The sequence below is a fragment of the Salmo trutta genome, chromosome 26, assembly GCF_901001165.1.
Source record: "Salmo trutta chromosome 26, fSalTru1.1, whole genome shotgun sequence".
In the NCBI taxonomy this organism is placed as follows: domain Eukaryota; kingdom Metazoa; phylum Chordata; class Actinopteri; order Salmoniformes; family Salmonidae; genus Salmo; species Salmo trutta.
Window position 1 is genome coordinate 34,975,310 of NC_042982.1, and position 21,693 is coordinate 34,997,002.

The window sequence follows — 21,693 nt, forward strand, 5'->3', positions numbered from 1 at the left end:
AACTACACAGGAGGATCTTGTCAATGATCTCAAGGCAGCTGGGACCATAGTCACCAAGAAAACAATTGGTAACACACTATGCCGTGAAGGACTGAAATCCTGCAGCACCCGCAAGGTCCCCCTGCTCAAGAAAGCACATATACATGCACATCTAAAGTTTGCCAATGAACATCTGAATGATTCAGAGGACAACTGGGTGAAAGTGTTGTGGTCAGATGAGACCAAAATGGAGCTCTTTGGCATCAACTCAACTCGCCGTGTTTGGAGGAGGAGGAATGCTGCCTATGACCCCAAGAACACCATCCCCACCGTCAAACATGGAGGTGGAAACATTATGCTTTTGGGGTGTTTTTTCTGCTAAGGCGACAGGACAACTTCCACCGCTTCAAAGGGGCGATGGACGGGGCCATGTACCGTCAAATCTTGGGTGAGGACCTCCTTCCCTCAGCCAGGGCATTGAAAATGGGTCGTGGATGGGTATTCCAGTATGACAGAGACCCAAAACACACTGCCAAGGCAACAAAGGAGTGGCTCAAGAAGAAGCAGATTAAGGTCCTGGAGTGGCCTAGCCAGTCTCCAGACCTTAATCCCATAGAAAATCTGTGGAGGGAGCTGAAGGTTCGAGTTGCCAAATGTCAGCCTTAAAACTTTAATGACTTGGAGAAGATCTGCAAAGAGGAGTGGGACAAAATCCCTCCTGAGATGTGTGCAAACCTGGTGGCCAACTACAAGAAACATCTGACCTCTGTGATTGCCAACAAGGGTTTTGCCACCAAGTACTAAGTCATGTTTTGCAGACGGGTCAAATACTTATTTCCCTCATTAAAATGCAAATCAATTTATAACATTTTTGGACCAGCGTTTTTCTGGATTTCTTTGTTGTTATTCTGTCTCTCACTTTTCAAATAAACCTACTATTAAAATTATAGACTGATCAGTTTCTTTGTCAGTGGACAAACATACAAAATCAGCAGGGGATCAAATACTTTTTTCCCTCATGTACAATTAAAGCTGAAATGTCTTGAGTCAATAAGTATTCAAACCCTTTGTTATGTCAAGGCTAAAATAAGTTCAGGAGTAAACATGTGCTTAACGAGTCACTTAATAAGTCACATGGACTCACTCTGTGTGCAATAATAGTGTTGAGCATGATTTTTGAATGACTACCTCATCTCTGTACCCCACACATACAATTATCTGTAAGGTCCCCTCTGTCAAACACAGATTCAACCAGAAAGTCCAGGGAGGTTTTCCAATGTGTCAAAAAGAAGGGCACCTATTGGTAGATAGGTTAAAAAAATCTGACATTAAATATCCCTTGATCATGGTGAAGTTATTCATACTCTTTGGATGGTGTATCAATACACCGTCACTACAAAGATACAGGCAACCTTCATAACTCAGTTGCCCGGAGAGGAAGGAAATTGCTCAGGGATTTCACCATGAGGCCAATGGTGGACTAAAACGGTTACAGGGTTTAGTGTCTGTGATAGGAGAAAACTGAGGATCGATCAACAACATTGTAGTTACTCACAATACTAACCTAATTGACAGAGTGAAAGAAGGAAGCATGTACATAATATAAATATTCCAAACATGCATGCTGTTTGAAACAAGGCACTAAAGTAATACTGCAAAAAAATGTGGCAAAGCAATTAACCTTTTGTCCTGAATACAAAGTGTTTATGTTTGGGGCAATCCACTAAGTACTACCCTCCATATTTTCAGCATAATGGTGGCTGCATCATGTTATGGGTATGCTTGTTATAGTTAAGGACTGTAGAGCTTTTCAGGATAAAAGAAACGTAATGGAACTAAGCACAGGCAAAATCCTAGAGGAAAACTTGGTTCATATTCTATTTTCTGGGCCAGAGTAGTAACCTGTTTAAATTGGGTACGTTTTGAGAATACTGCCCCATAGCCCAGACAGGATAAAACACCTGGGTAGAATATAGAGGGCAATGATGATCAGCTGGCCACTACAGATAGAAAGGATTGTGAGGCGGCCATGGGTTACTAACATATTCAACTAATGATTGACATATTTTCATAACAAATATTATTTTGATGAAATTTATTCAATCTATTTCATCCTTCCACGAGAAATAGTCTCGACACAAATCTAAGGTTGCAACCCAAAGCCGTTTGTTATATCGGTTCGGTTGCCAGAGACGCGACCCAGTCATTCCGTCTTTTTTTTCTGTATCTATGGAAGCGACCCAGTCGTTAGGTATTAATGTTCCATTGCATACTGTCTGGCAACATTCTTATCCTTTGCTTGCTAGCTAGCCAACTATGGCTAAAGTAGCTGCATTGTGTTTGTTTAAGCTGTTTTCTAGTGACATTTATCAAATCAAATTTTATTTGTCACATACACATGGTTAGAAGATGTTAATGCGAGTGTAGCAAAATGCGTGTGCTTCTAGTTCAAACCATGCAGTAATATCTAACAAGTAATCTAACCTAAAGGAATGAATAAGAATATGTATTTGAAAATATATGAATGATCCATGGCCGAACAGCATAAGCAAGATGCAGTAGAGGGTATAGAGTACAGTATATATATATATATGAGATGAGTAATGTAGGGTATGTAAACATTATATAAAGTGGTTTTGTTTAAAGTGGCTGGTGATACATTTATTACATCAATTTTTTCATTATTAAAGTGGCTAGAGATGAGTCAGTATGTTGGCAGCAGCCACTCAATGTTAGTGATGGCTGTTTAACAGTCTGATGGCCTTGAGATAGAAGCTGTTTTTCAGTCTCTTGGTCCTCGCTTTGATGCACCTGTACTGACCTCGTCTTCTGGATGATAGCGGGGTGAACAGGCAGTGACTCGGGTGGTTGTTGTCCTTGATGATCTTTTTGGCCTTCCTATGACATCGGGAGGTGTAGGTGTCCTGGATGGCAGGTAGTTTGCCCCCGGTTATGCGTTGTGCAGACCTCACTACCCTCTGGAGAGCCTTACGGTTGTGGGCGGAAGCAGTTGTCGTACCAGGCGGTGAACAGCCCGACAGGATGCTCTCGATTGTGCATCTGTAAAAGTTTGTGAGTGTTTTTGGTGACAAGACGAATTTCCTCAGCCTCCTGAGGTTGAAGAGGCGCTGCTGCGCCTTCTTCACCACACTGTCTGTGTGGGTGGACCATTTCAGTTTGTCCATGATGTGTACGCCGAGGACCTTAAAACTTTCCACCTTCTCCACTACTGTCCCGTCGATGTGGATAGGGGGCTGCTCCCTCTGCTGTTTCCTGAAGTCCACGATCATCTCCTTTATTTTGTTGACATTGAGTGTGAGGTTGTTTTCCTGACACCACACCCCGAGGGCCCTCACCTCCTCCCTGTAGGCCGTCTAGTCGTTGTTGGTAATCAAGCCTACCACTGTATTGTCGTCTGCAAACTTGATGATTGTGTTGGAGGCGTGCATGGCTACGCAGTCATGGGTGAACAGGGAGAACAGGAGAGGGCTGAGAACGCACCCTTGTGGGGCCTCAGTGTTGAGGATCAGCGGGGTGGAGATGTTGTTGACCTACCCTCACCACCTGGGGGCTGTCCGTCAGGAAGTCCAGGACCCAGTTGCACAGGGCGGGGTCGAGACCCAGGGTCTCTCATTAAGACACTGTTGTTCAGAGGAGCTAGCCAGCAACACAGCTAACACAATCAATCACTTAAAACTGAAACTGGAAAGACTGCAAACTAGCTGTATTTGGTTTAATTTTACCTATTTTCTATTTACATTTCTTGTATACAGTATATCCATAAAAAATATGCTGATTCATGATTTCGACTGGCTGAGAAAAGATGTCTGTCTGCCTGTTTGTCTCATACCGACTCCCAACACATTCATTACTATGTGACTGCTGGAGATGGGATTTGCTGTATTTAACATTCAGAAAAAACGATATTGTGTCCATCTTCAAATTGTCTATTGGTATAATAGAAATGCTAAGAAAAAATAATATCCAGCAAGCTATTCTAGCCTAGTATTTCCTGCATGGGACTCCAAGAGCTAAGGAGTGTTTTTTAAGGAGAGGCCAGTGGAGCACAGGTGATTGAGCATTGCAAATGAGACAAAGACTATAAGTTAGAAACTTATTATGCATAACCCATCATTAATTAGCTAAATATGAGGCTAATGCTGCATTGAATATATTACCTGAAAGAGGTAGGCTAGGACATCTAGAACAGAGTTATCTGTTTTGGATGCAATTTGTATGGAGTTGATGAAGAGAGAGAAAGACTTCGAGAGAGTGCTCGCGCTTGCACTTACAGTTGAAGTCGGAAGTTAACATACACCTTAGCCAAATACATTTGAACTAAGTTTTTCACAATTCCTGACATATAATCCTAGTAAAAATTCCCTGTCTTAGGTCAGTTAGGAACACCACTTTATTGTAAGAATGTGAAGTGTCAGAATAATAGTAGAGAGAAGGATTTATTTCAGCTTTATTGCTTTCATCACATTCCCAGTGGGTCAGAAGTTTACACACACTCAATTAGTATTTGGTAGCATTGCCTTTAAATTGTTTAACTTCAGTCAATCATTTCGGGTAGCCTTCCACAAACTTCCCACAATAAGTTGGGTGAATTTTGGGCCTTGAAATACATCCACAGGTACACCTCCAATTGACTCAAATGATGTCAATTAGCCTATCAGAAGCTTCTAAAGCCATGACATAATTTTCAGGAATTTTCCAAGCTGTTTAAAGGCACAGTCAATTTAGTGTATGTAAACTTCTGACCCACTGGAATTGTGATGCTGTGAATTATATGTGAAATAATCTGTCTGTAAACAATTGTTGGAAAAATGACTTGTGTCATGCACAAAGTAGATGTCCTAACCAACTTGCCAAAACTATAGTTTGTTAAAACCCCTTACAGCTCCTTAAGGATAGGGGGCAGTATTGACAATTTTGGGAAAAATATGTGCCCATATTAAACTGCCTCCTACTCAAACTCAGAAGCTAGGATATGCATATTATTAGTAGATTTGGATAGAAAACACTCTGAAGTTTCTAAAACCGTTTGAATGGTGTCTGTGAGTATAACAGAACTCATATGGCAAGCAAAAGCCTGAGAGAAATCCTACCAGGAAGTGGAAATCTGGATGCATGGGCTTTCTTCAAGTCGTTTCCTGTTGAATAAACAGTGACATAGTAATAATTGCGCACTTCCTACGGCTTCCACTAGATGTCGACAGTCTTTACAAAGTTGTTTGAAGCTTCTACGATGAACAGAGCCCGAATGACAGGAGGGGAGTTGTTGAGGCAGGGGGTGACATCACTTCTTGGAACGCGTTCAACGAGGTTGGATCCTCCCGTTCCAAACCTTTTCAAGACACAGGAACCGTCCGGTTGAAATTTATTGAATCTTCACGTTCTGAAGGCCCTAAAGATTGAATGTTTTACAACGTTTGACATGTTTGAACAAACGTAAACACAACTTGTTTTTACTTTTTGTTGCGACATCGTCCGTGCAGCTTTCTACACTTGGAGTAGTTTACTGGACGCACGAACAACAAGGAGTTATTTGGACATAAATTATGGACTTTATCGAACAAAACAACATTTGTAGTGGACCTGGGATCCCTGGAAGTGCCTTCTGATGAAGATGATCAAAGTAAGGGAATATTCTAATGCAATGTATGATTCTAGATGACTCCAAGATGGCGGCTATCTGTATAGCCTAGTGCATTTTTCTGAGCTCAGTACTCAGATTATTGCAAAGTGCTTTCCTCGTGAAGCTTTTTTGAAATCTTTCATAACGTTTGCATAAAGGAGATGTTCATCTATAATTCTTTGAATGACAGTTTAATTTTGTATCAATGTTTATGACAAGTATTTTTGTAAATTTTGGCGATGATCACCGGCAGTATTTGAGGGAAAATATTTTCTGAATATCACGCGCCGATGTAAATGCTGTTGTTTATATATAAATATGAACTTTATCGAACAAAAAATGCATGTATTGTGTAACATGATGTCCTAGAAGTGTCATCTGATGAAGATCGTCAAAGGTCAGTGCTGCATTTAGCTGTTTTTGGGTATTTGTGATGCATGCTAGTTGCTAGGAAAATCACTGTGTGGTTGTTTTTGTCGATGTACTCTCCTAACATAATCTAATGTTTTGCTTTCGCTGTTAGGCCTTTTGAAATCGGACAACGTGGTTCGATTCAGGAGAAGTGTATCTATAAAATAGTGTAAAATCGTCCTATGTTTGAGAAACAGAAATTATTAGATTTGGTTTTGAATATGGCGCTCTGATTTTTTCGCTGGTTTTAACAAAAATATTTGTGGAGTGGTTGAAAAACTCGTTTTAATGACTAAGTGTATGTAAACTTCCGACTTCAACTGTATATGTAAAGGAACAATATTCAAGTGATAGTCTGTTTTAAAAAACAAGGTGACCCCCAAAATCCAGATGGAGATGGGTAAATTTGACATGCATTGGGTCTTTTTATTACTGTAGCATAGGCTATGCTGCAGAAAATGTAGGCCTACCTGTCACAAGACAAAAAGTTACCATGAGATGATAGGTTGGCTCTGTCCCAACCCTGAGTGTTGATTCATCATTCAGAGACCGTAGAGAAGCCAGATTTAGACCTTGTATATCATTTAACAGTTCCATTTCACACCATGCTGTTCATATAAATAATTTACTATAATTGACCGTTTCTTGCAGTTATTTATCCCAGGAAAAGAGAGTGGATTTGGGTGCAAAATTCAGGTAAATCTCGGCAACTGGGTTCCCGCCAGTCAACCCGAGTCCACACCTCTGATTTATTGTCATGAATCTTGCTCTGGGGGCAGCTCTGCAGAGTGGTCACTAGCTGGCACAGCCACAAGTCGTAAAATCAATTTACACCTAACAGATTTTACAGCCAGTTTACTCATGATACAAGTCAGTATTCGACATCCATCCATGTCCTGAGGATGTCGGGAGAGCCTGTAGGGGGAACAGCATCCCGGCTTAATCCCCCAACGAGCCTGTAGGGGGAACAGCATCCCGGCTTAATCCCCAACGATCCTGTAGGGGGAACAACAGCATCCCAGGCTTAATCCCCCAACGAGCCTGTAGGGGAACAGCATCCCGGCTTAATCCCCCAACGAGCCTGTAGGGGGAACAGCATCCCGGCTTAATCCCCCAACGAGCCTGTAGAGGAAACAACAGCATCCCAGGCCTAAACCCCCAACGAGCCTGTAGGGGGAAACAACAGCATCCCAGACCTAATCCCTCAACAAGCTTTTAGGGGTAACAGTAGCAATATCAAACCACACACACTAAACTGGAAATTTGACCTCATATTGCTACACTTATTCACACTACACACCAATGACCCCTTTATAATACATGGAATGGTGGTCAGGGCCTGTTGACATCCCCATGTCTCATCGTGGAATGGTGGTCGAGGCCTGTTGACATCCCCATGTCTCATCGTGGAATGGTGGTTGGGGTCTGTTGACATCCCCATGTCTCATCGTGGAATGGTGGTCGAGGCCTGTTGACATCCCCATGTCTCATCGTGGAATGGTGGTCGGGGTCTGTTGACATCCCCATGTCTCATCGTGGAATGGTGGTTAGGGTCTATTGACATCCCCATGTCTCATCGTGGAATGGTGGTTGGGGTCTGTTGACATCCCCATGTCTCATCGTGGAATGGTGGTTGGGATGTCGTAGGGATTAGACCAAAATGCAGCAGGAATGTGTAAACTCATCTTCTTATTTTATTAAAGAAGGAAAACAAAAGAAACACGTATACAAAAACAACAAACGACACTAAACAGTCCCGTCAGGTGCACGAACACAAAACAGGAAATAACTACCCACAAATCCCATAGAAAAAAACACCCCTCTTAAATAGGACCTTCAATTAGAAGCAACGAGGAGCAGCTGCTTCCAATTGAAGGTCAACCCAATAAACACCACATAGAAATAGACATACTAGAACTAACATAGAAATAGACTAACAAGAACATAGCCCAACAAACCCGAAACACTCTAAACAAACACCCCCTGCCACGCCCGCACCAAACTACAATAACAAACAACCTCTTTTACTGGTCAGGACGTGACATGGGGTCTGTTGACATCCCATGTCTCATCGTGGAATGGTGGTCGAGGCCTGTTGACATCCCATGTCTCATCGTGGAATGGTGGTCAGGGCCTGTTGACATCCCATGTCTCGTCATGGAATGGTGGTTGGGGTCTGTTGACATCCCGATGTCTCATCGTGGAATGGTGGTCGAGGCCTGTTGACATCCCATGTCTCATCGTGGAATGGTGGTCAGGGCCTGTTGACATCCCATGTCTCGTCATGGAATGGTGGTTGGGGTCTGTTGACATCCCCATGTCTCATCGTGGAATGGTGGTCGAGGCCTGTTGACATCCCATGTCTCATCGTGGAATGGTGGTTGGGGTCTGTTGACATCCCATGTCTCGTCATGGAATGGTGGTCAGGGTCTGTTGACATCCCATGTCTCATCGTGGAATGGTTGGTCAGGGCCTGTTGACATCCCATGTCTCGTCATGGAATGGTGGTTGGGGGTCTGTTGACAATCCCATGTCTCATGAATTTGGGGGTAATCCTGTTTTCTCTATTTTGGACTCCTCTTAGAGAATTTGTCAGAAGCGCGGAGCCAAGTGGACCTCAGACACACACACACACTAACTGGAGGAGAATGCAAATAGTGAATCTGAATAAATTCACGAGAGAAAGAGAGAAAGAGGGAAAGAGAGAAAGAGAAAGAGAAAGAGAAAGAGAGATATATACACACACCACTGCTCCCGAATGCACAGCATGGATGAGTGTGGACAGTGGGAGACCTGTCCATATCCTGTACCCATATTACTCTGTAGATAGTGATGGGACAGAACAGAAGCATCCTAGCTAGCACATATCGTTCTGAGAACCATATGTTTCTTAAAGCTTGGTGAGAGCGTGCTTCTCCTATGGTTATTTTGCATATGACTTTCCCACAACCTTCCCGGATAGTTGCTTGGCTTTGGAATATTCTCAGCATATTTAAGGACTTGCATAAAAATACGGCATATTAGCTCCATCCTAGTAGCACAGTGGACCAATTCTAATTCTACTCTCACTGATGCCGTGTCACAATAAAATAAAACATATCTTTGCATGATTAATGCCTAAGGAAATTCATTTCCATGTGTCCTATCTGTGATTAAAAAAAAGTTAACCCACACAAAGCTGGAAGTGTTATTAAAAGTCATTAGAGCAGCCGAGGCACCAATACCACGGACAAGTTTTATTCAACATTTCAGCTTGTAGAGGACCATTTCCAGAATCAAACACTGTCACACGGCAGGTACTGGTAGCCTAGCAGTTAAGACCAGGACCGACAGGTCGCTGGTTGGAGTCCCCGAGCCGACTAGGTGAAAAAATCTGACGTGCCCTTGAGCATTGGCATTTAACACTAAATGTTCATGTAAGTCGCTTTCGATAAGAACATCTGCTAAATGACAAAAAGTGTTCCAGATGGTGTATTAGAAATTCACCATCTGGTCCCCAGGCAACCAATCAACCAACTGTCAGTGGCTGTGCAGGTTTGAGTCACTGGCTGATGGCTGTTGTTTAACTTGTTTGTCTTTCATTTCAGAAAGCCCTGAGGCACAGGAGAGTGAAGCATTATGGTTACTAGTTTTGCTACAACAAAACAACATTGTGGACAAAAACAAAGCGTTACCAGGAGGTGTTTGTGTCTCTCAGTCCCTATGACCATGATTGCAGTGTTGGAATATACTCTCTGTGATTCCCATGCTATACATTGATGTTTGTGGTCCTGTTCCCAGGTCTTCTCCAGGTGTGTGTCCCTGTGCTGGAGAAGTGTGTGAGGCACAGACACACAGACGTCATGCCAGACCAGCTGACTGTGAACCAGTACCATTCTGGACAAGGTGAGTGTAATCTCATCTCATCCAGCAGCTGTAGTACTCTCCTTAACCACATAGGGGCAGCAGAGCTCTGCAGTCAGAAAGTAGAGGACAATAAAGGCAGTATCAATGCTGTTGTGGAATCGAACTAGTGTGTTGAACTGGAAATGAACACAACCCTCGTGTCAGTTATTCAGAGGTCATTTATAAACCGTTATACTTGTTGGTGTTTGGATAACTAATGTTAGTAGTGCCGTTGAGGCAATGGTTTATTTGTGTTCTTGTTGTCAGGTATTCCTCCTCATGTGGACATTCACACTGCCTTTGAAGACCTCATCCTCTCCCTGAGCCGGGGGCTATGGTACATCTACATTGGTGTGTGTGTGTGTGTGTGTGTGTGTGTGTGTGTGTGTGTGTGTGTGTGTGTGTGTGTGTGTGTGTGTGTGTGTGTGTTGGGTAGGGTAGATAATGGGGACGGGGGACGGGGACTGCGAGGATAGGGTAGATGATAAGGGTAGAGTAGATAATATGGACGGGGGGACGGGGACAGTGAGGGTAGGGTAGATGATTGGGACGGGGGGACAGAGACAGTGAGGGTAGGGTAGGATAATGGGGAAAGTGGACGGGGACAGTGAGGGTAGGGTAGATAATGGGGAAGGGGGACGGGGACAGTGGAGGGTAGGGTAGATGATGTGGACAGGTGGGACGGGGACAGTGAGGGTAGGGTAGATAATGGGGGATGGGGGGATGGGGACAGTGAGGGTAGGGTGGATAATGAGGGTAGGGTAGATGATGTGGACGTTGGGAACGGGGACAGTGAGGGTAGGGTAGATGATGGGGATGGGGACTGGGAGAGTGTGGTTAGAGTAGATGATGAGGTTACGGTAGATGATGGGGACGGGGGGACGTGGACTGTGAGGGTAGGATAGATGATGGGGATGTGGGGGGACAGGGACAGTGAGGTTAGGGTAGATGATGGGGATAGGGGATGGGGACAGTGAGGGTAGGGTAAATAATGGGGATGGGGATAGTGAGGGTAGGGTTGATGATGGGGATGGGGACTGTGAGGGTAGGGTAGATGATGGGGACGGGGACAGTGAGGGTAGGGTAGATGATGGGGACGGGGACTGTGAGGGTAGGGTAGATAATGGGGACGGGGACAGTGAGGGTAGGGTAGATGATGGGGACGGGGACTGTGAGGGTAGGGTAGATGATGGGGACGGGGACAGTGAGGGTAGGGTAGATGATGGGGCGGGGACTGTGAGGGTAGGGTAGATGATGGGGACGGGGGACGGGGACAGTGAGGGTAGGGTAAATGATGGGGACGGGGACAGTGAGGGTAGGGTAGATGATGGGGACGGGGGACGGGGACAGTGAGGGTAGGGTAGATGATGGGGACGGGGACAGTGAGGGTAGGGTCGATGATGGAGACGGGGGGACGGGACAGTGAGGGTAGGGTAGATGATGGAGACGGGGACAGTGAGGGTAGGGTAGATGATGGGGACGGGGACAGTGAGGGTAGGGTCGATGATGGGGACGGGGGGACGGGGACAGGGAGGGTAGGGTAGATGATGGAGGACGGTGACAGTGAGGGGAGGGTAGATGATGGGGACATAAATGGCTTCGATTTGCTTTCTTTTCTCACAGAACATTGTCTGTTCCCTGTCCCCCATCCTCTCTCTTCTGCCCACCCTGTTTTCTGTCTCGGTCTCCCTGTTTCGGTCTCCCTGTCTTGGTCTCTCTGTCTCATCTCCCTGTCTCCCTGTCTCGGTCTCACTGTCTCAATCTCCCTGTCTCGGTCTCACTGTCCTCAATCTCCCTGTCTCGGTCTCTCTGTCTCAGTCTCCCTGCCTCGGTCCTCCCTGTCTCGGTCTCCCTGTCTCGGTCTCTCTGTCTCGGTCTCCCTGTCTCGGTCTCCCTGTCTCGGTCTCTCTGTTTCGGTCTCCCTGTCTTGGTCTCTCTGTCTCGTCTCCCTGTCTCCCTGTCTCCCTGTCTCGGTCTCACTGTCTCAATCTCCCTGTCTCGGTCCTCTCTGCTCAGTCTCCCTGTCTCAGTCTCCCTGTCTCGGTCTCCCTGTCTCGGTCTCCCTGTCTCGGTCTCCCTGTCTCGGTCTCTCGCACTCGGTCTCCCTGTCTCGGTCTCCCTGTCTCGGTCTCCCTGTCTCGGTCTCCCTGTCTCGGTCTCCCTGTCTCGGTCTCTCGTGCTAGGTCTCTCTCCCCTCTTTCTTTCTCTCTCTCCTTTCTCTCTCTCCTTTCTCTCTCTCTACCACTGCAGTGAAAAAGGTTTTCAAAGTTTCTGTGAGAGTGCTACTGTAGCAGTCTATTTGAAAGGTTTGAGGATAAGGAGGGTGTGATTTTGTGTGCTCACGTCTTTGTATTAAGGTTTTTCCGTCTAATGGGAGGGTTAGTTATATTTTAGTCCTTTCTCTGCTGGAGAGGCCCTCAGAATTATGTTTAGTATCCCACAAGAGACCCACACACATACAAACTCTACCGTGGAGGGGTTCCTTCTCATAGACCGAGTTGATGGTGCGTCTCTTTGAAGACTGTTTATTTTAATTCATGGTGAATTAATGAAAGAAATACAAAGACAGATGAGGAAAGAGGGGAATGGAAAACGAGAGAGGTCCCAATGTCCTCATGTGTTTGTGTGACATTGTTCCCTGTCACAGCTACTAGGAAGACATTGTCAGTACATGACTGGTTTGACAGACAGGCAGCTTTTACTGTGACATGCTGATAGGGCTGCTGCTTCAGATGCGACTGGGGTAGAGGGGGGGTGGCTTTATATGTGACACCTCGTTTGTTCCTCTGTGCCTGCGCGGGGGGGGGGGGGGGTGCCATTAGCAACAGCCTCTCTTACGACACAAGATCGATTACAGACAGACAGAGTGCACCGTGGTGCATCTGCATGCCTAACAGAATGACAAGGACTTCTCGATATGGGAAATAAGTTTTATACCTAGATTGTCTTTTTTTATACTTTCTTTTTATTTAGGAACTCACAAACAAAAAATGAAAAACGGTCTGGCAGGCACAGCACACATCATACGTACATCAGATTAGTTACAGTAACATTATCTTTGAATTAGACCATTTTCAAGAACGAAACCCATTTTTCCCTGTTTTCCTGTACTCTCTCCTCATGTGTCTCACACATTCCATATAGTGTATTTCTTTAACAATGTCTACCCACTGTGTCACGGTTTGTTTTATATATAATAGAAACTGTAGATATCCTTGTCTCTGAAGCTGTGGTGAAGTAGGCAGTGTTGAGTGATCGTTTGTGATACTGATATCATTTGTAACACTGATATGGTTTGTAATATGTCTTTGTGATGAAGTGTCTTGAGGGACGTCTATGTTTGTAATGAAGTAGTAGGTGTCTTGAGGGTCTTTGTTTCTTCAGTAGAAAAGAATAGAGTGTTGTAACTGATAGTTGTAGGATTATACTGTGTTATTATTTCTGACACAGTGCATTAGGTTTCCTCTGCAGTAATAATTTAACAGGAGTCGTCAGGAAATCGTAATGAATCAGTAAACATTGAGCTGTCTTTCTATTCAATTGGTGTGTGTGTGTGTGTGTGTGTGTGTGTGTGGTGTGTGTGTGTGTGTGTGTGTGTGTGTGTGTGTGTGATTAATCGTTGAGCGTTGAAGCGTAACAAAGCTGTCTGGTTCTGGATTGATTTGGTCACAGCCGAGCGGCTCCATTGATAGGTTAATACTCCTCAGAGGATCTGAGAGGAGGAAGAGACCTGTAGGACCTGTGATTTGATGGACCTGTTATTTGATGGAAGAGAAAGTGATGTAGAACGTTGTGATCTGTTCCTGCTATGTAGCACAGAGGTTCAGGAGTGTCTGAAGTTCCATTATATCCTGTCACTCTCTCTCTCTTCTTTCTCTCGCTCTCTCTCTCTCACCATCTCTCCCTCTCACTCCATCTCTCGCTCTCTCTCATTGCAGACAGTGATGGATTTCCATCATCCTGAAGGGCGCTCGGTTGCTGTGGTGTTGCCACCACTGCAATGGGGGAGGGGAGGGGAGGAGGGAGATGGGGGGAAGGAGAGAGATGGGGAGGGGAGGGAGATAGATGGGTAGGGGAGGGAGAGAGATGGGGAGGGTGAGGAAGAGAGATGGGAGGGGGAGAGAGAGAGATGGGGAGGGAGGGGGATGGGGAGAGAGTGAGACTGAGAGAGAGAGTGGGAAGATGGGGGAGAGAGAGAGATGGAGAAAGAGAGAGAGATTGGGAGCGTGAGAGAGCTGGATAGAGAGAGGGGAGAGAGATGGGGAGGTAGGGGGGAAGAGAGATGGGCGGGGAGGGAGGGAGAGAGAGATGTGAGAGGGAGGGAGGAGAAGTGAGCTGGGGAAGATAGAGAGATTCAATTATGGGAAGGAGGGAAAGATGTGCGGATGGAGAAAGAGAGAGACATGAGTGAGTGAGGGAGAGAGGGATGATGGGGAGGGAAGAGAGATAGGGAGATGGGGGAGGAAGAGAGACAGAGAGAGGGGGAGGAGGGGAGAGAGAGAATGGGATGGGAGGGAGAGCCCTCATCTTTCCCCTCCCCCAACTCTCTCTCTCTGTCTCCCATCTCTCCGCTCTCTCCAAACCCATCACTCTCACTCCCATCCCCATCTCGCTCTCCATCCTTCCCTTCCTCTCCTCCCCATCTCCCTCCCTCTCCCTCTCTCCTTGGGATGGGATGGAGAGAGAGTGATGAGGGATGGAGAGGGGGAGAGTTGGGTGAGGGAGAGAGAGCAATGGGAATGGGATGGAGAGAGAAAGATGGGTGAAAGAGAGAGAGATGGGAAAGGGAGGGAGAGGAGAATGGGTAGGGAAAAAGAGCAACTGGAAGTGAAGGGATAGAGAGAGGTGGGGGGAGGGGGAACAAAAGAGGTGAGGGAAGGGGGGAGAGGGAGAGAGAGAGAGGGGGAGGGGGAAAGAGGGGGGGGTGGGGTGAGGTGAGGTGAGGGGTAAATTGAGGGTGGGGGAGAGTGAGTGGAGGGAGGGGAGGGAGAGTGAGATGGGGAGGGAGGGAGAGAGATAGAGAGATGGGGAGAGAGAGAGGGAGTGAGTGAGATGGGGGGAGGGGGAGAGTGAGATGGGGAGGGAGAGAGATAGAGAGATGGGGAAGAAAAGATATAGAAAGATGGGAAGGGACAAGGATAGAGAATGGGAACCGAGAGGGAGATGGGGAGAGTTGGAGAGAGAGAGGGGAGGGAGGGGAGAGAGAGAGATTGGGAGGGAGGGAATGAGAGAGAGATGGGGAGGTGAGAGGGAGATGGGGAGAGTTGGAGAGAGAGAGAGGGGAGGGAGGGAGAGAGAGAGATTGGGAGGGAGGGAATGAGAGAGAGATGGGGAGGGAGAGGGAGAGGGGGAGAGTTGGAGAGAGAGAGAGGGGAGGGAGGGAGAGAGAGAGAGATTGGGAGGGAGGGAATGAGAGAGAGATGGGGAGGGAGAGGGAGAGGGGGAGGAAAGAGAGAGATGTGGAGGAGTTGAGCGAGAAAGATGGGGGAGGGAGAGAGAGATGGGTGGGGTGGGAAATAACAATGGGGAAGGGAGGGAGAGAGAGATGGGGGAGGGGGAAGAGGGTGGGGAGAGGGAGAGAGAGATGGGGAGGGGAGAGAGAGTGGTGGGGGAGGGATAAATTGAGAGGGTGGGAGAGAGAGTGAGGTGGAGGGAGGGGGAGAGAGGAAATGGGGAAAGAGAGATGTGGAAGAAGGGAGAGAGAGAGATGAGGGATGGCGAAGAGATGGTGAGAGAGAGCGAGAGAGAGATGGGGAGAGAGAGGGAGTGAGTATGAGAGGGAGGGGGAGGAGTGAGATGGGGAGGGAAGAGATAGAAAGATGGGGAAGAAAAGATATAGAGAGATGGGAAGGGAGAGGGAGAGTGGGAGAGAGTGGGAGAGAGAGAGAGTGAGAGGGGAGGGAGGGAGAGAGATTGGGAGGGAATGAGAGAGAGGTGGGAGGGAGAGGAGAGATGGGGAGGGAGAGAGAGATGGAGGATGAGAGAAAGAGGGAGGGAGGAGAGGAGAGGGAGAGAGAGAGAGGAGGGAGAGGGGAGGGGAGGGAGAGAGAGATGGGGTGGGGGGGAGGAGAGTGAGATGGAGAAATGGGGAGGAGAGGAGGAGAGAGACATAGAGAGTTGGGGAGGAAGGGAGGAGAGATGGGGAGGGAGAGATGGGGGAAGGAGTGAGAGTGATGGGGGATGGAGAGATGGGAGACGGAGAGAGCGAGAGTTGGGGGAGGGAAAGAGAGGGATAGGATGGACAGAGAGAGATGGGTGAAAGAGAGAGATGGGAAGGGAGGGAGGTAGAGAGAGAGAGATGGAGGGAGTGAGAGTGATGAGGGATGGAGAGAGGGAGAGTTGGGGGAGGGAGAGAGAGAGAGCGATGGGATGGGATAGAAAGAGGGATGGGTGAAAGAGAGAGATGGGGAGGGAGGGGAGAGAGATGGGGAGGGAGGGGAGATGGGAGAGAGAGAGAGAGAGTGAGAGAGAGAGAGAGAGAGAGAGAGAGAGAGAGAGAGAGAGAGCGGGAGAGAGAGAGAGAGAGAGAGAGATGGCGAGGGAAAGGGCAATGGGGGAAGGGAGCGAGAGAGGAGAGGTGGGTAGGGGGAGAGAGGTGGGGGGAGAGGGAGAGAGAGCAATGGGGGAGGAGGAGAGAAGAGAGGTGGGGGAGGGATAGAGAGAGAGAGATGAGGAATGGAGGATGATGGGGGAGAAGAGAGATGGGGAGGGAGGGAGAATGATGAGGATGGAGAGAGGGAGAATGGGGGATGGGAGAGAGCGATGGGATGAGAGACCTTGTCCATAGACGGCTACAAGTTAAGGAAACAATGTCATTTTTGTAATTTGGTGTGATGGGGAAAGCGAGCTGGGGGGAGGGAGAGGTGGAGAGGGAGAGAGAGATGGGGAGGAGAGAAAGACCAAGATGAGGGATGAAGAGGGAGAGAGATAGAGCGAGATGGGAGGGATGGAGAGACCCTATGGACCCACATGTACGAGAGAGATGGAGGGGGGAGATGAGAATGGAGTAACAGAGAGAGATGGGGAGGAGGAAATAGAGCTGTGGAGAGAGAGAGAGCTGATACTTTTGGACTCATGTTAAGAGAGAGATGTGCTGGAGAGAAGGAGAGACAGAGTTGTAGAGAGAGTGGGGGGTAAAGGTTTCAGGATTTCTGCCACAAATGTTATAGTGTAAACATTGCCATAGACACCAAGTCATGGATTGATGTCATACCTTCTAATCAGATCAAATTGTATTGATCACATCACATTGGTTAGGCAGATGTTAATGCAGGTGTAGTGAAATGCTTGTGCTTCTAGTTCCAACAGTGCAGTAATACTCTAACAAGTTACCTAACAATTCCCCAACAACTACCTAATACAAACAAATCTAAAGGGGTGAATGAGAATATGTACATATAAGTATATGGAATGAGCGATGGCCGAGCGGCATAGGCAAGGTGCAATAGATGGTATAAAATACAGTATATACATGTGATATGAGTAATGTAAGATATGTAACATTTTTAAAGTGACATTACTTAAAGTGGCATTGTTTAAAGTGACTGGTGATCAATTTATTAAAGTGGCCAGTGATTTGGTCTCAATGTAGGCAGCAGCCTCTCTGAGTTAGTGATGGCTGTTAACAGTCTGATGGCCTTGAGATAGAAGCTGTTTTTCAATCTCTCGGTCCCAGCTTTGATGCATCTGTACTGAACTGGCCTTCTGGATGGTAGCGGGGTGTTCAGGCAGTGGCTCAGGTGGTTGTTGTCCTTGATGATCTTTTTGGCCTTTCTGTGACATCGGGTGCTGTAGGTGTCATGGAGGGCAGGTAGTTTGCCCCCGGTGATGCGTTGTGCAGACCACACCACCTCTGGAGAGCCTTGTGGTTGAGGGCGGTGCATTTGCAGTTGTCGTAACCAGGCTGTGATACAGCCCGACAGGATGCTCTCGATTATGCATCTGTAAAAGTTTGTCGGGTTTTGGGTGACAAGCCATATTTCTTCAGCCTCCTGAGGTTTGAAGAGGCACTGTTGCGGCCTTCTTCACCACACTGTCTGTGTGGGTGGACCATTTCAGTTTGTCTGTGATGTGTATGCCGAGGACCTTAAAACGTTCCACATTCTGCACTGTTGTCCCTTCGATGTGGATAGGGTGCTCAACCTGCTGTTGCCTGAAATCCACGATCATCTTCTCTGTTTTGTTGGCTTTGAGTTTGAGGTTGTTTCCTGACCACCATACTCCGAGTGTCCTCACCTCCTCCATGTAGGCTGTCTCGTCGTTGTTGGTAATCAAGTCCACTACTGTTGTGTGGTCTGCAAACTTGATGATTGAGTTGGAGGCGTTCATGGCCACGCAGTTGTGGGTGAACAGGGAATACAGGAGGGGGCTGAGCACGCAACCCTGTGGGGCCCCAGTGTTGAGGGTCAGCGAAGTGGAGATGTGTTTCCTACCTTCACCTCCTGGGGGCGGGCCGTCAGAAAGTCCAGGACCCAATTGACAGGGCGGGGTTGAGACCCAGGGCCTCCAGCTTGATGATGAGCTTGGAGGAACTATGGTGTTGAATGGTAAGCTATAGCCAATTAACAGCATTCTTACATAGGTTTTCCTCCTGTCCAGATGGGATAGGGCAGGTGTGCAGTGTGATGGCAATTACCTTGTCTGTGGACCTGTTGGGCGGTATGCAAACTGAAGTGGGTCTATGGTGGCCGGTAAAGTGGAGGCGGATATGATTCTTGACTAGTCTCTCAAAGCACTTCATGATGACAGAAGTTATCTTTGCCTTCTTCGATACAGGAACAATGGTAACCATCTGAAGCATGTTGGGGACAGCAGACTGGGATAGGGATAGAGATTGAATATGTCCGGTAAACACACCAGTCCAGCTGGTCTGTGCAGCCTTGCGAGTGTTAACACGTTTAAATGTTTTACTCACTCAGCCATGGAGAAGGAAAGGGGGGGGGGGGGGCGCAGTCCTTGTTAGCGGGCCGCGATGGTAGCACTGTATTATCCTCAAAACAGTTAAAGAAGGTTTTTAGTTTGTCTGGAAGCATGACGTCGGTTGTCTATGGACATGACTCGGTTTTTCTTTTTGTATTCAGTGATTTCCTGTAGACCCTGCAACATACGTCTTGTGTCTGAGCCGTTGAATTGCGGACTCCACTTTGTCCATATACCGGCATTTCGCTTGTTTGATTGTTTATATTCAACCATATTCCCAGGACCCTCTTTCCATGGTTAAATGCGGTGGATCGTGTTTTCAGTTTCGCGCGAATTCTGCCATCCATCCATGGTTCTGGTTAGTGTAGGTTTAATAGTCACAGTGGGTACAACATCTCCAATACGCTTCTTTATAAACTCACTCACCGAGGTCAGCGTATAGGTCGATGTTGTTCTTGAGGCTGACCGGCACATATTTCCAGTCCGTGTGATCAGAACATTCTGAAGTGTGGATTCCGATTGGTCAGACCAGCATTGAATGGTTCTAGTCACTGGTACATCTTGTTTGAGTTTCTGCCTATAAGACAGTAGGAGCAAGATGGCGTCATGGTCGGATTTGAGGGAGGGTGGGGGAGGGCTTTGTATGCATTACGAAAGTTAGAGTAGCAGTGATCGAGTGTATTACCCCTGTGCATAGTGCAGTCAATATGCTGATAGAAATTCCTTGTCCATAGACTGCTTACAGGGTAATGAAACCAATGTCATTTTGTAATTTGGGTGAACTATCCCTTAAAATGTGTGTTTTCTGTGGTTTTTACAGGAAACATTTACATTTGAGTAATTTAGCAGACACTCTATGCAGAGCGACTTCCAGTAGTAAGTGCATACATTTTTCACATTGTTAGTACTGTTCCCCCGTGGGAATTGAACCCACAACCCTGGCGTTTGCAAGTGCCATTCTCTACCAACTAATAACCCCCAGGAAGTTTGACGTGGGCCAGCCTGTGACCCAGGCACCAGGACCTCTCTCACCTTCCGTAAGTTGTGCCGCACACCATGTGACTGCGGTGAGCTCCTTGATTTGTAAAGGAGATGGGATTGATGTTTTTGTGTGTCTCTGTGTGTACTGACTGACGCCTGCCGTGTGGAGGCGGAAATTGGTCACAACATGTACGAGGGGATCGCTGGTCACTTCAGCATCACTCGACACTCCCCCTAGCCACTCATGTGTCACTTCCTGTCTTCCCTTGAACCAGAAACCATTCTCGCTGATGTGTGCTCTGGGAACAGAAACTACCTGGGCATCAACCCGGAAGTGATTGCGGTAAGGGGGTCTGTGAGGGTAGTTTATAAATACTAGCATCTTTTAACACTATCAATGGAGGAGAGAGAGTTCTGTTTATTGACCCTGCGGCTCTCTCTCTTCTCTCAATTCAATTAGCCTACCATACAAGCTTTTCACAGACTCTCTCTTTTTTGCACAATGTTCTCAGCTTTGCGAACCCTGATGAAGACAATTTACAGTTATAAACGCTACACTATTTTTGTGAAAATGGTTTAGGATACCTGCAGAGATTCTTCTCCCCCTCAGCCATTCTTATAGTGATAACTTCACTATTTTGAATTGAATGCGAATGTTGACCTTTGTGTGTCCTGTCTCTTGTGTATGAGCAAAGAGTGAATGTACATTTTTTGGCGTGTGGTGTGTGTGTGTGTGTTTGCACTTGCACATGATGAAAGAGACTATATGAAATTCTCCTCCAGCCCTGCCCCAGATCCCTCCTTATAGGCTAGAGCGAATGACTCATAAAGCTTAATTACATTTCTCCCCCGAACAAGAGTTTTATTGAAAAGATTATTACTGCTATCAATTTCCCCTCACTCTCTCCTCTCCTACTATGCTGTGAGTTATTGTGGCTCGCTAATCTGACTGTAATTTGTCCACTGCTTGTTTTTCATTATGTGGAGTAAATTGGATGTCTTTGATAAGGATGTAAATGTCTTCATGATTCTCTTGATGAGACTTGTGTACAGGCAGGCCAGTAATGGGGAGCTTTATAATCAGTAGTTGTGTCCATTCCTTTCACTATTTAATCTGAAAACCGTGGAAAAGGAGTAATACTCCCAGCCCTATGTGTTTCCAGAAGGGGAGCTAGAGCTGTTGTATTCGGCACAGTGACATATCAAAATGTGATTTGATTAGAGGAGCTGTGTGTCAGGGTTAGAAGGGTGACTGTACAGAGCAGCTACCACGGACCAGCTGTGTCATATTGGGGAAGACTGGAGACAGATAAACAAACAGCATCAAGATTTTTAATAAATTAGTTCCCTAAACTGAAAACATTGAATTCGGAAAGAAAATTCGCTTTTCACCTCATCAGATAAAGACAAGACAATTATACGAGACAATGATGCATTTTATTGTCTCTGATTATTGTAAATAATAAGAATGAAAAACATAATGCCCTTCAAATCAATGAGGGAAAATGTCTGTGTTGATTTCCTTCACTCCAAATGTATGTATTTACTTTTAAGTGTAGAAAAAGCCCCAGGGTGTGAATGGGAATGGTAACCTTGAAATACAATACATGGCCAAAAGTATGTGGACACCTGCTCGTCGAAAACATCTCATTCCAAAATCATTGTCATTAATATGGAGTTGGTCCCCCCTTTGCTGCTCGGGAACGCTTTCCACTAGATGCTGGAACAGACTTGCTTCCATTCAGCCACAAGAGCATTAGTTCGGGCACTGATGTTGGGCGATTAGGCCTGGCTTGATTAGGCCTGGCTCTCCAGGTAGTGTTTTCCTGGCATCTGCAAAATCCAGATTCGTCCGTCGGACTGCCAGATGGTGAAGC